Source organism: Macaca fascicularis, chromosome 6, assembly GCF_037993035.2.
Source record: "Macaca fascicularis isolate 582-1 chromosome 6, T2T-MFA8v1.1".
Classification (NCBI taxonomy): Eukaryota; Metazoa; Chordata; class Mammalia; order Primates; family Cercopithecidae; genus Macaca; species Macaca fascicularis.
This window is the reverse complement of record NC_088380.1, coordinates 133,419,481-133,433,779: the sequence shown is the minus strand read 5'-3', so window position 1 is coordinate 133,433,779 and position 14,299 is coordinate 133,419,481.

Below are 14,299 nucleotides of genomic sequence, written 5' to 3'. Positions count from 1 at the left end.
TGGGGCTGTAGCCATAGGCATTTCATTTTCAGTGAAAATAATTCATCTGGGGCATGGAGGAGCCAAAGGAGAAAACGGAATTGAAATCGCAGCCCAAATGACCCCACACTTGGGGAAGCAGCCAGCTTCTGGTTCCACTTCCTCCTAGGTCCTTATCGTTCCCCTCGGGACACTGACCCTGGCTGGGCTCTGGGTCTGCGCCTGCACCGTGCATCTTTCTCCCATATTTGAATCCCCTCAGCCTTGCCTGACACTCCCCACAGCTTATGCAGCTGCCCACACTAGGAAATGCCCCATGGCCCAAAGAACCTGAGAAGGAAAGACAGCTAGGAAATGAAATCAGGAAATGCTTCCTTTCCACTTCAATCCAGAGTGTTCCTAGAAGCTGCCTGAAGGTCTGCCACACAACTTGTAGTCCCTAGTGCTAGATGAGAAATGTAGAGTTGTGATTCTGATGCCTGAAGTAGAATGGGAGTTGAGCCAGGCATGGGGACAAGGTTCAGGCTTATTTTAGGACAAGAAGTTAGGGACCATGATGGACTTGGCTTGACATCATTCTTCCCAGCCAAGCATATGAGGACCTGCTTTCTGCAGATGGACCACATGAAGTCTGGTGCTGCTGAGGTTGGAGTCATGAGAAGTTGGTCCTATGGCTTGTGATATCTGGACAACTGCTAACTCTTTTGAAATGTCAGTTCTGCAGAAATACATGGGCTATGACCCACCGATTTTGTTATTTTCTTTTTTTGCTTGTTTGTTTTTGAGACAAAGCCTCGCTCTGTCGCCCAGGCTGGAGTGCAATGGCACGATATCTTGGCTCACTGCAACCTCCGGGTCCTGGGTTCAAGCGATTCTCCTGCCCCAGCCTCCCAAGTAGCTGGGATTACAGGTGTGTGCCACTACGCCCAGCTAATTTTTGTATTTTTTAGTAGAGACAGGGTTTCACCATGTTGGTCAGGCTGATCTCGGACTCCTGACCTCATGATCCTCCCGCCTTGGCCTCCCAAAGTGCTGGGATTTTTCTTTTTTTATTGATGCCTTCAGATGATACACTCTTTTTTTTTTTTTTTTTTTTTTTTTTATGGTTTCACAAAAGTCTCAGTGTCTAGGAATTGGCTTTAGGACATTTTGCCTTCCTCTTGCTATTTCAGTCATTCTGGGTGATCCTGGCTCCTCTTCCCAACATGATAGAGTAGAAGAGAACCAGCTAGGGAGTAAGGCTACATGAAGGTTTTTTGTGTGGCTTCTTTTTGAGACAGGGTCTCGCTCTGTCACCCAGGCTGAAGTGCAGGGGCGCAATCTCGGCTCACTGCAACCTCCGCCTCCCAGGTTCAAGAGATTCTCCCACCTCCACCTCCCAAGTAGCTGGGATTACAAGTGCCCACCAACATGCCTGGCTAATTTTTGTATTTTTACTAGAGACAGGGTATCACCATGTTGGCCAGGCTGGTCTCAAACTCCTGAGCTCAAGCAATCCATCTGCCTCAGCTTCCCAAAGTGCTGGGATTACAGGCATGAGTCACCATGCACAGCCAAGACTACATGAGTTTGAATCCTGGCTCCACAGTGTCCCAGCTGCAGATTGTGTACAAGTGACCCCATCTGTCTAAGCCTCAGTTTTTGCTTCTGTAAAATGGGGATAGTATCTACCTCATATAGTCCTTGTAAGATTCACAAGGCTTAGCTCCCCCTTCACAAATGAACAGTGGTGCCATTCCCTTTCTATCCTTCCACTCACTATTGCTACCGTCTAGGTCATTTTGCCCCAGCCAGGATTTCAAAGAACAATTTCAATAATCAATTTGAAAGACCATAAACAAATTGTTTTAACTCTTATTCAAAAGGAAGTGGGATTAATGTAAAATAATCAACCGATACTTATTGTGCACTGTGCTTGGGAATAAAAAGAACTATTAAGATAACTTTCTGGAGGTTGAAATTACTGACTTGATTGAGATCTTTGAATTATGGGTAGATTTTTGTTTTCTTTGTATTTCCTGATACCCAGACCTAGGGTTAATTGAGAATTCATTACAGATAAAAATGTACTAGTTCTGGGTCTAGTGCTACAGAGGAAAACGAATATAGCCCATCAGTTGTCTGTGTTCCCAGAAATGAGACATTCGTGAGTCACTGAGCTCATACATCCAGTGCTTTCTTGAGGCTCTGAATTCTCTGCACAAAGACAACAGAAGGAGAGTTGGCTCAGGGAGCCCTGCTTCGTTATGAGACACTCTCTTTTTTGGAATACACTTTTCATCTATCAGTCAGGGCCATAGTTTTCCCATCAAGGAAATGAATATATGAGTCTTTATCAGAGGTTTTAGCTTATCTGTGAACATCATGTGCAAAGAATTAAGTTAATCTTACATTCTTGGTCATGACACTATTTCTGTGACCATTAGGTCCTTGTTTTTTATTCCACAAATACGTATATAGTGCCAGGCCCTTCCCATGAGCCATGCACTAACCAGCACTTTGATTTTTTTTTTTTTTTTTTTTTTTTAAGACCCAATCTTGCTCTGTCGTCCAGGCTGGAGTGCAGTGGGGGGATCTTGGCTCACTGCAATCTCCACCTCTGGGGTTCAGTCTGTGGCATCTGTTTCTAGGGCCCCTTGAAACAGCTGTGGGGGCCCAAGGCTCCTTCCTTAGCCTCCTGAGTAGCTGGGATTACAGGCGCGCGACCATCGTACCTGGCTAATTTTTGTATTTTTTTTAAGTAGAGGCGGGGTTTCGCCATGTTGATCAGGCTGGTCTCGAACTCCTGACCTCGTGAACCGCCCGCCTTGGCCTCCCAAAGTGCTGGGATTACAGGCGCAAGCCAACGAGCCCAGCCCTATCCAATACTTTAAAAATTACCTTCTGGCCAGGCGCTGTGGCTCATGCCTGTAGTCCCAGCACTTTGGAAGCCTGAGGTAGGCAGATGGCTTGACTCCAAGAGTTCAAGGCCACCCTGGGCAACATGATGAGACCCCGGCTCTCCACAAAATACAAATATTAGCCAGGTGTGTCTGTGCGCGCCTATGGTCCCAGCTACTCAAGAGGCTGAGGTGGGAGGATCACTTCAGCCCCGGAGGTCGAGGCTGCATGAGCCGAGATCGCGCCACTGAACTTCCTGCCTGGTCGACAGAGCGAGACCCTGTGTCAAAAGAGAAAAAAATAAAATTATCTTATTTAATCCTCATAACCTTATCTAGTGCCACGTAACAGAACTTAATGGTCCAAAACAACCACTTTATTGTCTCATTATTCCACGGGTTGATCTGGCCACAGCTGGGCAGTGCCTCTGCCAGGTGTCTTACACAGTCCGATGGCACAGTGCTGCTCCACGTGGCCTGCCTCTCCACGTGGCATCTGTTCCTAGGATCCCTTGAAACTGCTGTGGCGGCCCAGGGCTCCTGCTTAAACACGGGACTAGGCAGTCCCAGGGCAGTACTTACTCTGTATCCTATTGGTCAAAGCGGTCACAGGCCCGCCCCTTGTGGGAGGAGCTACATGCAGACAGGGCGGGACAGAATTTTTTGGAGACCGTCTTTGTCTGTCAGTTACCAGCCCATTTTAGGGACGGGGACACTTAACTAAAGAGGTTGTTAATTGCCCAAGGTAACAGAGCTAGTAAGAGGCACAGCTGGGATTCAGACCCACGCAATCAGAGCACGGACTCAGCCACTAGTTTTAAAAATTTTCTCTTTCACTTCTAATCTCCACTCCTATCTCCTTCCTCCTCCATTAGGCACCAACTCTCTAATATGTTTGATATTATAAATTGAATATGTATGCATCTTTGCAAAACATATTGTTTTGTGAGTATATGTCTTAATTTACATCAACGATATTACAACTATCTTTTTTCACTGAACAGTGTTTCTAAGATGCCTCCATGTTGCTGCGTGTACTACCTCATTACTAATGGCTGCTTGGGATTCCATTTTACTTTCCCATTCCCTTAATGTTACCTGCAGCTCCCTGACCCAGCCAACAGTGCTGTGATGAACATCCTCGTACTCATCCGCATATGAGCCTGTCAGAGAGTTTCAGTGCATCAGTATCCATCAGTGGGAGTGCTGGGTTATTGGACGCAGACATACTTAACTTCACTATTTTGGTATTGTTCTCCAGGAGTATTTCACTTTAGACACCCCTCCCTGCAGTAGTAGCTGAGTTTTCCCATGTCTCCATATCCTTTCCAACACAAGCTATTATTTATTTGTTCATTGTCCCCAATCTGATAGTATAAATCTGTGTTTTATTGTTATATTGCTTATTTGTTCAAACTTACATTTCTGATTTTTTTCCTGTTGGGTTCCCTATCTTTTCCTTTTTAGTCTCCCTAGTCAGTTTGATGTCAGACAAAGTCATCTCTCATTTGTTCAACCCTCTCTTAATTTTGTCTATGGTATTCTTCGTTGAACAGAAATCCTTAATTTTGACATAGTCAATTGTGAGTTTTGCTATGTAGTTTGTACTATGGGTAGTCTTATTTAAATTTAAGAAGTCTTTTCTCATTCCTGAAGCACGAAGTTATTCTTTCATATTTTCTTCCTTTAGCTTTAGTCTTATCTTTCACCCTTAGGCCTCTAATCTGTCTGGAGTTCACCTTTGTATATGGTATAAGATAGGGATCCATTGTTATCTCCCTAAAGCAGGCAGTTTTTTCATTATCATCCACTAAACAATCTACCCTTTGCTCATTCATTTGTAGTGTCACCTGTATCATATATCCAGTTCCATATAAACATGGGTCTCTTTTTGAGCACTCAGTTATGGCTTCAGTCTTTTTTGTCTGTTCCTGCATTATCTCACCATTTATCTTACTGTGTGTGTGTGTGTTTTTTTTTTTTTTTTTTTTTTTTCCTAAGACGGAGTCTCCCTCTGTCTTGCCCAGGCTGGAGTGCAGTGGTGTGATCTTGGCTCACTGCAGCCTCTGCCTCCCAGATTCGAGCGATTCTCCTGCCTCAGCCTCCGGAGTAGCTGGGACTACAGGCATCCACCACCACACCCAGCTAATTTTTGTATTTTGTAGTAGAGACGGGGTTTCCCTATGTTGGCCAGACTGGTCTCAAACTCCCAACCTCAGTTGGGATCCACCCGCCTCGGCCTCCCAAAGTGCTGGGATTACAGGCGTGAGCCACTGCGCCCGGCCTTTACTGTGGCTTTACAGCATGTCTCAGTACCTAGTGGAGTGACCAACTCCTCCCCAACCCCGTTACAACTTCACTCTTCTTTTTTTCAGAATTGACTTAGTTATTTATGATCAAACTTTTTATTCTTGTGTATAAATTTTAGAATTGTTAAGTAGTTGAAAAGGTCTTAATGGAATTTTTATTGGTGTTGTAGTGAATTTATAATTCATTTCATTAAAATTGACATCTTTACAATTTTTAGTAATCCCATATAATGATCATAGCATATCATCACATATTCAGCTGCTTTCTGTGTCCTGTAATAGCGTTTTAATATTTTCCAATAAAATTATTGTGTGTTCTTTGTTAACTTGATTCCCAAATTTTATAGTTGGTGCTGCTATTATAAATGATATTGGCCGGGCGCGGTGGCTCACACCTGTAATCCCAGCACTTTGTGAGGCCGAGGCGGGCAGACCACGAGGTCAGGAGTTCCAGACCAGCATGGCCAATATGATGAAACTTCACCTCTACTAAAAGTACAAAAATTAGTCGGGTGTTTTGCCATGCGCCTGTAGTCCCAGCTACTTGGAAGGCTGAGACAGAAGAATTGCTTGAACCGGGAGGTGGAGGTTGCAGTGAGCTGAGATCACACCACTGCACTCCAGCCTGGCAACAAAGCGAGTCTCCATCTCTAAATAAATTAATAAATAATATCTATCTTCCATTATATTTTCTAGTTAGTTAGTGCCGTTGTAGATGTACACTAGTTATGCTGTATCTTTGTTGAACTCTGCAGGAGTTTCATAGTTTGTTGATCCTGACAGTTTGTTTACACCCGGCTAGGTCTGCTCTCTCCTGTGTTAACGTAGTGACCAGGCTCTCCACAACTCTCCCATTGCTGTCTAGTTAGCAGTTGTATTTGCTGGTTTTCCAGTCTTAAAGGGTGTGTCTCTGCCAGTGTGATTTTTTTTTACATTTTTCCTATATTCTATTTCCTTTGTATTCTAATACTCTGTGTTTTAAAAATTCTTTTCAAGAACATTCAATAATAATTATTATGTATAATCAATAGCTGTTTATAAAACTGTATAATTATAATCAATTACATATAATTCACAAAACATTGAGAAAGTTGTGTGACTCTCTACTTTTCATTTGCCGGTGTAGTATGATACATTAACATTGCACCATCCTTTCATTCCTGGATAAATCTTACTTAATAAAATTTTCTACATCTATCTATATTCATATATGGAAAACCAAGAGTTCACAGTGACACCATCAATTCCAATTCAATACCACAAAACTGAATTTTTTTGCCATTTCCGTATTTCTATCCCCTTTTCCTAACAGTGAGAAAACTTGACTTTCATTGTCTTTGATTTACTTGCCTATTTAATCAATTCCTCTGTGTGTAAACCATTGCCTGGCTTCATAGCCATCCCCTCCCCAGCACAGAAGGCCTCCTCACTGCTCTCGAGCTCTGACACCCTGACCAGGCTACCCCCAACCCACTGTGAGGACACCCTCCTCATCCCAGTCCAACTCTGGAGCACCCAGTGGGTGTTCCTCACCTTCATTCAGCCTGCAGTTATCCTCTTCTTCATCTGATGTTTTATTTCCATCCTCTCTTTTACTTTTTGTCTAGGAGGGGAGGATTAATGGTGTAGGCACTAATCTTTTTGAAGAGTAAATTTAGAACTTTCTTAATCTTCTCTTTCTCTCACCCTCTTTTGTCCTCTATCTCATTGATTTTAGCTTTATCTTTATGTTTTCCTCCTTTCTTCTTTTAATTCACTCTTGTTTCAGTCTTTCTTTTTTCTAACCTTTGGATGAGTGATTTAAAGCTATAAATTTTCTTTTAAGTACTACTTTATCTCACACAATTTTTTAAAGTTTTCATTGTTTAAATTTTAGTTCAAAGTATGTTTTTTAAGTTTGTCTTTCTTCCTTCTTTAACCCAAGAATGCTTTAGTAGCGAGTTTTTTAGCTTCCAGCAAATGAACAGAAGGGAGGATATTATTCTTTCGTGCTTTAATTATTTTAATTATTACACTATGATCAAAGAACTATGATCTCTATGATGTAGATTCTTTGAAAGTATGGCATTTTTGTGGCTTAATACAGGATTGATTGTTGCAAATATATATGCATATATATGCTATATATGCTACATATATGTGTCTATAAATAAATAAACTACAGTTTATTGGGTAGTTTACATCTTCACTTTTTTCATGCTTTATCTATCAAACTCTGAAAGGCGCATATAACATTTTCTGATTACAATTGCTGATTTATTTATTTCTCCCTTTAGTCCTGTTAGTAGCTACTTTATGTATTTGAAGCTATATTGATATGTTTATCTTTATTATTATATCTTCTTGACATATTGTTCCTCTTACCAAAATATAATATCCTAATATTCTGCTTGTCCACTTTGATGTTTTAAAATTCTGTTTTGTCTGATACTAATATTAAATATTTCTATAACCTTTCTAACTCAGGAATAGAAAACCAAACGTCGTATATTCTCACTGATATGTGAGAGCTAAGCTATGAAGATTCAAAGGTGTAAGAATGATACAATGGACTTTGGGGATTTGCAGGGAAGGGTGAGGGGGCGAGGAATAAAAGACTACAAATACACTGCTCGGGCGATGGGTGCCCCAAAATCGCACAAATCACCACTAAAGAACTTAATCATGTAACCAAATACCGCCTGTACCCTAAGAACCTATGGAAAAATAAAAAATAAAAAAAAGGAATACTAGGAAAAAAATTAATAAACATTTCTATAACCTCTTAAATCTCCTATAGACAACATACTGTTAAATATTATTTTAAAAATTTAATTGGAAATATTTGTCTTGGGATTGATGAGTTTAATCCACTTACATTTATTTTACTATCATGTTGGTATTAATTCTACCACCTTTTTTCTTTCTTTCTTTCTTTCTTTCTTTCTTTCTTTCTTTCTTTCTTTTTTCTGAGATAGAGCCTCACTCTATTTCCCAGGCTGGAGTGCAATGGTACAATCGGCTCACTGCAACCTCCGCCTCCCGGATTCCAGCGATTCTTCTGCCTCAGCCTCCCAAGTAGCTGGGATTACAGGCAGCCGCCACCACACCCTGCTGATTTTTGTATTTTTAGTAGAGGCGGGGTTTCACCACGTTAGCCAGGCTGGTCTCGAACCCCTGACTTCAAGTGATCCTCCCATCTTGGTCTCCCAAATTGCTGGGATTACAAGAGTGAGCCACCGCGCCCCGCCCACTACCACCTTTTTCCATGTCTCGTATTTTCCCTGTGATCTCATATTCTTCTGGGGTTTTTGACTACCTTGGCTAGTGATGAGTATTCACGGTGAGAACAGCTGAATCCCTGGTGGATCAGCAGGGAGGGCGGAGCACACACCGAGGGTGGGAGATCCTCTGGTGTTGCCATTTGGACTCAGCCACTCCCCATTTGCCACAGGTTAGCATGTGACCCTGCCCTCAGGGAACCTCCACATACCGCCATCCTGGCGGAAGTGCCATCTCCCTGAATCGCAGTCAGCTCGCCTTTGAAGAGGAGAAGGCTGGGGAAGAGGAAATTCCGTGCGGCTGGCAGATCTGCCTGCACGTATTTTGTATGCACCTACCCGAGTGTGCGCGGAATGCAGCCCTAATCTTACCCCGCTGCCCGGGAGCCACCGGGCTGCTGTTGCTATCCGTTGTTTTCTGGGGTGTGATGCCTCCACGGAGAAGCATTTCACAGGAGGGAGACAAGGACGCTGCTCTCTGCCCATACCGTGCCCTGGCTGTGGTGTCCTGTTCTCCACCCGCACCTTCTGTAGCCCCCGGGTTCCCTCTTTGGTTTGGTTTGGTTTTTTTTTTCTCAGACTCACCCACCATTATCTCACTTATTCAGCGCTTGCACGAGTGACTGGGGAAGGGGGCCAAAAGTCAGGATAAGTTTGCCATACTATCTGCCATCAGCACTTCTCCAAAAGTCCTTCTTGGAATCCTGCAGTTGCTATGGGGACAGGCCATGGGAAAGAGACCAATAACCTTGGCTCTGGTGCCTCAGCCCCATTCAGCCAGTTTCTCTCTGCTTTATAGAGTGGGGATCTGGGCTAGAGTTCATTGGGAGGAAAAGGATTGCGCTCTTAAAAATGATAATGTTGAAATTTGTTAACTCCTTTTTTATTCTAAAATTCTAGGTAGCCTCATCTGGCTCCCTGGTCCATGGGAACTCTGTGTTTACCAAAAGGCAGTGAAGTGCTTGGTAGGAAAAAGCCTGCGCCGCACGGGTCTGTCTTACATAAAAATGACACCCACACAGCTCTCCTGGCTCGCATCCCTTCCCCGGTGCCAGAAAGGAGGCAGCCTTGACTTTCACCCAGCTGCAAATAAGTAACGCTCAGTAGACATCTGAACTGTGTTTTACTCTCAGATAGGGCTTAAAGACTGCTGATGTTAGGCATTTTTTTTAAGTCAGTCTTGAGATTTGTGAGAGAGAATGTCTGGAAGCCACCGTGAGGGCAGCTCTGCAGAACACCGGTCCCAGCGCAGCCGGTGCCAGGGAGGCCAGGCAGGCGGCAAGAAGGCCTGCGGTGGGGCTGTCCCCAGCAAAGGGTCAGCTGCATTACTTTTACAATGTAAGAACTGGGACTGTGTTTTCCTGGCCGTTAAACAGTACACTCAGACAGGCTTTTGGGCACTTCGCAATTAACTTTGCTAACGTATAAAATGTCACTGGGTTTTCTCCATCATTGACCTTCTTTGTCACTCCCTCTGTCTGGTAACTGCAGGGATGAAACTTTGTTAGATGCCTCTGGTTTGGCAGCTGAGGGTGCCCACGGCTCAGCCATGTCCATAAGATGTCACATAGTAGGTGCCCTGCTCACTCAAGGCTTGCCTCTATAAGGACCTCTCAGCCACTAGGGCCCCAGAGAGACCAGGCTGAGCTGGCCCAGAGATGGAGACGAGATAAGGAGAGTCTAGGGAAGCCACCTAAGTCCCTATCATCTAGGTATTGGTGGCTCTATTCCAGAGTCTGTGTGAGGGCCCAGGACTCAGTCCTCGTGGGCAACATCTTACAGCAAAATTAGCAGTCCTGAGTTAGGAGGTCTGCTGTGTGAGGACAGATTCCCCAAAGGCATGCACCATTCTGGACAGTAGGCCAGGGTCACGGGGCAGCTCTGGCCGGGTCAACCTTTGCAGCTCCACAGACTCTTGGCATTAGAAGGAAAAGGAAAAAAATCTAACATTTGTTAGTAAATCTGCTTCATCCCAGATGAGAAGGACTAAGAATCAGTCTTAGCCATGGTCTGCAAAAGACAAGGGACTTCAGTTTTCTTGTTTTCGGTTTTTTTGTTTTTGTTTTTGTTTTTTTAAAGACAGGGTCTTGCTCTGTTGCCCAGGCTGGAGTGCAGTGGTGAGATCACAGCTCACTGCAGCCTCAACCTCCTGGGCTCAGGTGATCCTCCTACCTCAGCCTCCTGAGTAGCTGGGACTACAGGTGTGTAACACCAAGCTTGACTAATTTTGTGTGTATATGTGTGTAGAGAGTGAGTTTTGCCATGTTGCTCAGGTTGGTCTCAAAGTGGAGATCTCACCACTGCACACCAGCAGTAGATCAAGACTCTGTCTCAAGCATAAAATAAAATAAAATAAAAAATGTACTGTGTACTTGAAAATTGCTTTAAAAAGTAGATGTTAAATGTTTTCACCACAAGAAAGCTAGCTTGATGTAATCATTTCACAATGTATACACAGGTCAAAACATCACGTTTCATATCATAAATACATCTAATTTTTGTCCGTTATACCTCAATAAAGTGAATGGGAGAAAAAAGAATATTATGTGACATACACCACATATGTAAAGATTATCTTAGTATATTCTGAAGAGTAAAATTGTATTACAAACTAAAAAAAAAAAGTCATGCTATAATGCTATGTCTGGGATTCACTTTAAAATAATCCAGTGGATGACAGAGTAGAGGGTGGAAGTATGGATGAAATAAGATTAGCCATATGTAGGTAATTGTTGAATTCCGGTGATAAGTATATGGTGTTCATTATACTACTCTCCAGTTTCACATAGGCTTAGGTTTTCCATTTGTGAAGTCACTTGTATTAAAAAAAGAGAGAGAGAGTTGGGCACCACTGCCTGATACACGTTCTCTCTAAAAGAACTCACTGCTCTGCAGGGACAGGGAGCTGAGCAGAGTGGAGCCTGTAGCTCACAGGCTGTAGGCTCAAGGCTGGTCATTTTACATAGAGATGTTAAGTATATGAAGTCAAACATGATCAGAGTAGTACAGTAAGGCAGTGGGCTGACCGTGCAGTAACTGTAGGTAGGGGAAGGGAAGCAGAGGTCAGAGAAGGGGCCTCAGGCTCAGTGCCAAGAATGATGCTTTTGGTCATGGACAGAAGGGCTTCAGAGCATCCCATTAAAAAAGAAAACTCACATCCTGCTGAGATTGGAGGGTGCCGATGAGGCTGTCACCCATCTGACAGTGCTATAGTGATGGAGGCTTCCCACCACACTCTAGAAACAAAAAGAAGACAAATGTCAACAAGATCCTCTGAAGCCTCGATTCTGCTGTTATCAAGTGTGTGTGCGCACATGGCTTAGTTTGAGGCAGGGGATGCAGGTTCCGTGATGAGAGGGATGATTCTCATTAGCTTGTTCTCGAGGCTCTCTTTGTGCACCACAAGGTTAATACAGGAAATAGGAAAGGAGTTCAGACTGCCAGGAGCAGCTGCTTGTGGGCAGGTCAGCCCTGAGCAAAGCTTCCCCAGGTCCACACCATGACTGTCCTGCCAATTGTTCATAGCACCCAAGCATCTACTTCACTCTGGTGGCTGATGGGGGCCACTAGGAGGGCACATGCTCTGCAACCCATCCCAACGTGGGACGTGGAGGGTGGACCCCGTGTCACAGGGCGGAGCAGAGTCCTTTGCCACCCAAACGACGAAAAAGGAGAAAAGCTTGTGAAACAAAGCCCTCCGTGGCCCAGGTGAAGAAAAACATCTAGACAGATGAGCAAAATGTGGTTCCTCTCCTAGCGAAAAACTTATCATTTTAAAAGTTATTCTGACCCAGAAAATAACCCTCTTGCCCTCCCCCGCCCCCACCCCACACACATACATCATGCATGCATCCACACTGAAAAACTCCTGTGGCACAGACACACAGTCACACGCAGCATTAGAAGAATCCTGGGCCAGGTCAACTCTGTTGTCAGTCTCAGCAAGTCTCTAAGTGAGCCCTCTGAAACCCCTGTGATCCCCTCTCTTCCCTCTCCCACACCCCTGATGACAGCTCCTTGTGGCTAAGTTCAGCACCACGTAAAGAAGTGCCTGCAACAAGCTTGCTTGAGGAGGAAAAACAATAAGGCAGCAGGTGTCAGAAGCAAGTCACCCCCGGGAGAAGTCGGGGAGAAGTGGCCACATGCCCCTCTGGGGTCAGGAGTAGAGCTGAGAAAAAGACTCATTTGTCTCTACAACCCACCAGTAGCTCTTCTGAACATAAGGGGGTCACAAGCCCAGACAGGGTCAATTTGTTATGAAACAAATCAATGGAGGGCAGGCAGCACATATGCTCACATTTCCTGCCTCTCCCATCTCTTCTTGGAACTGAATGAGCCCCTTCAAACAGCAGCCTTCTGGAATCCTGTCAGTTTCCTCGTTTTCCCCAGAGACAGTATCCACGCACTAACTTATTTCCCAACTGTAACCATCCAAAATCAGGCCGGGCACCGTGGCTCACGCCTGTCATCCCAGCACTTTGCGAGGCCGAGGCAGGCAGATCACTTCAGGTCAGAGTTCAAGGCCAGCCTGGCCAACATGGTGAAACCCCCTCTCTACTGAAAATACAAACTAGCCAGGCGTGGTGGCATGCACCTGTAATCCCGGGATTACAGGAGGCTGAGGCAGGAGAATCTCTTGAACCCAGGAGGTGAAGGTTGCAGTGAGCTGAGATCATGCCACTGTACTCCAGCCTGGGCAAGAGTGAGACTCTGTCTCAAATAAAACAAAACCAAAAAGTCATTTGCATCAGGTCATCCATTTCCTACAGAGTCTGTTGAAGAGCGCACACAGAAAAACAAATTGCCTAAGAGCAAGGTGCCCTGGAGCCCACCGTTAAGGGGCTGATCTCATTACCGTAGTTTAGGATTCGGGTGCCAAGGATGACAAAAGGAACCGCCTTCCTTTATTTCATAATTCAGTGTTTCCCAGCCTTCCACTGTGCATTTTGGGAAAGAGTTGCCAAAAACCCATAGTTATTTCTCCCAGCAACCTGGGTGGGGAACGGAGGAAAGTCAACCCGGGCTGGGTCACATGTTGCTCTGGCGTGCCAGAGGCTTTGTCTGCTGGGAATACTTCAGTCCCCTTTCCCAGCTGAGGTCTTAAACTATTTGTTTAAATGAAAATCTGAAATAAAACTACAGCTATCATCAAGAACAGGCAGGAGATCCTGTCATCTTGGTTCCATGGATCACGCAGAGGGTCAGTGTTCAGTGTCTGTGCAGAGCACAGGCGTGATTTTCCAGCAGCAGAGGACAGCCCCGTGCAGCCCTGTGAGCTGGGGAAGGTGGACAGAGGTTGGCCAACTGGCAGGAGCCAGAAGATTTTCTTCATGTTTGGGTCTCAATGGAAAACTCAGAAGTGACAGCCAAACACGTTCCGAGAATCTTCTCCACTTCCCACTTGAGCGCTGAGCACACGGGGCACCTCCACAGTCACAGTTTAACAACAGGGGCAAAGGTTCCAATGTGACCGACCTGTCTCAAGTACTGACAGTATTCACAAATGCTTCCTTCCTGCCAGAAATGCAGAGGGACCCAACAGGCACCCGGCACCTCCACACGGTGGAGACAAGCCACGTGACTGAGTGTTTAAAGCAAAAAGAAGGGAAATCACAGCATTGAAAAATGATTTGGAACAAACAAGCACGATGGAGGCTACTTTGGGGGAAAGCTGACATTTGTCTAAAATGGAAAAATCCAAATGCACTTTCCAAAGCATCAAGCTGGGAATAGTCATTGTCCCTCATATAATATTCAATTTTCAAAAGGAAAAAAAGCAGATCTTGCCATTTATTTAACTTAGGTGTTGCTTTTACTTGTCCAAACCAGGTATATGGTGGAAGAGGACGTGAATTATGATTCCCTCGGGTGG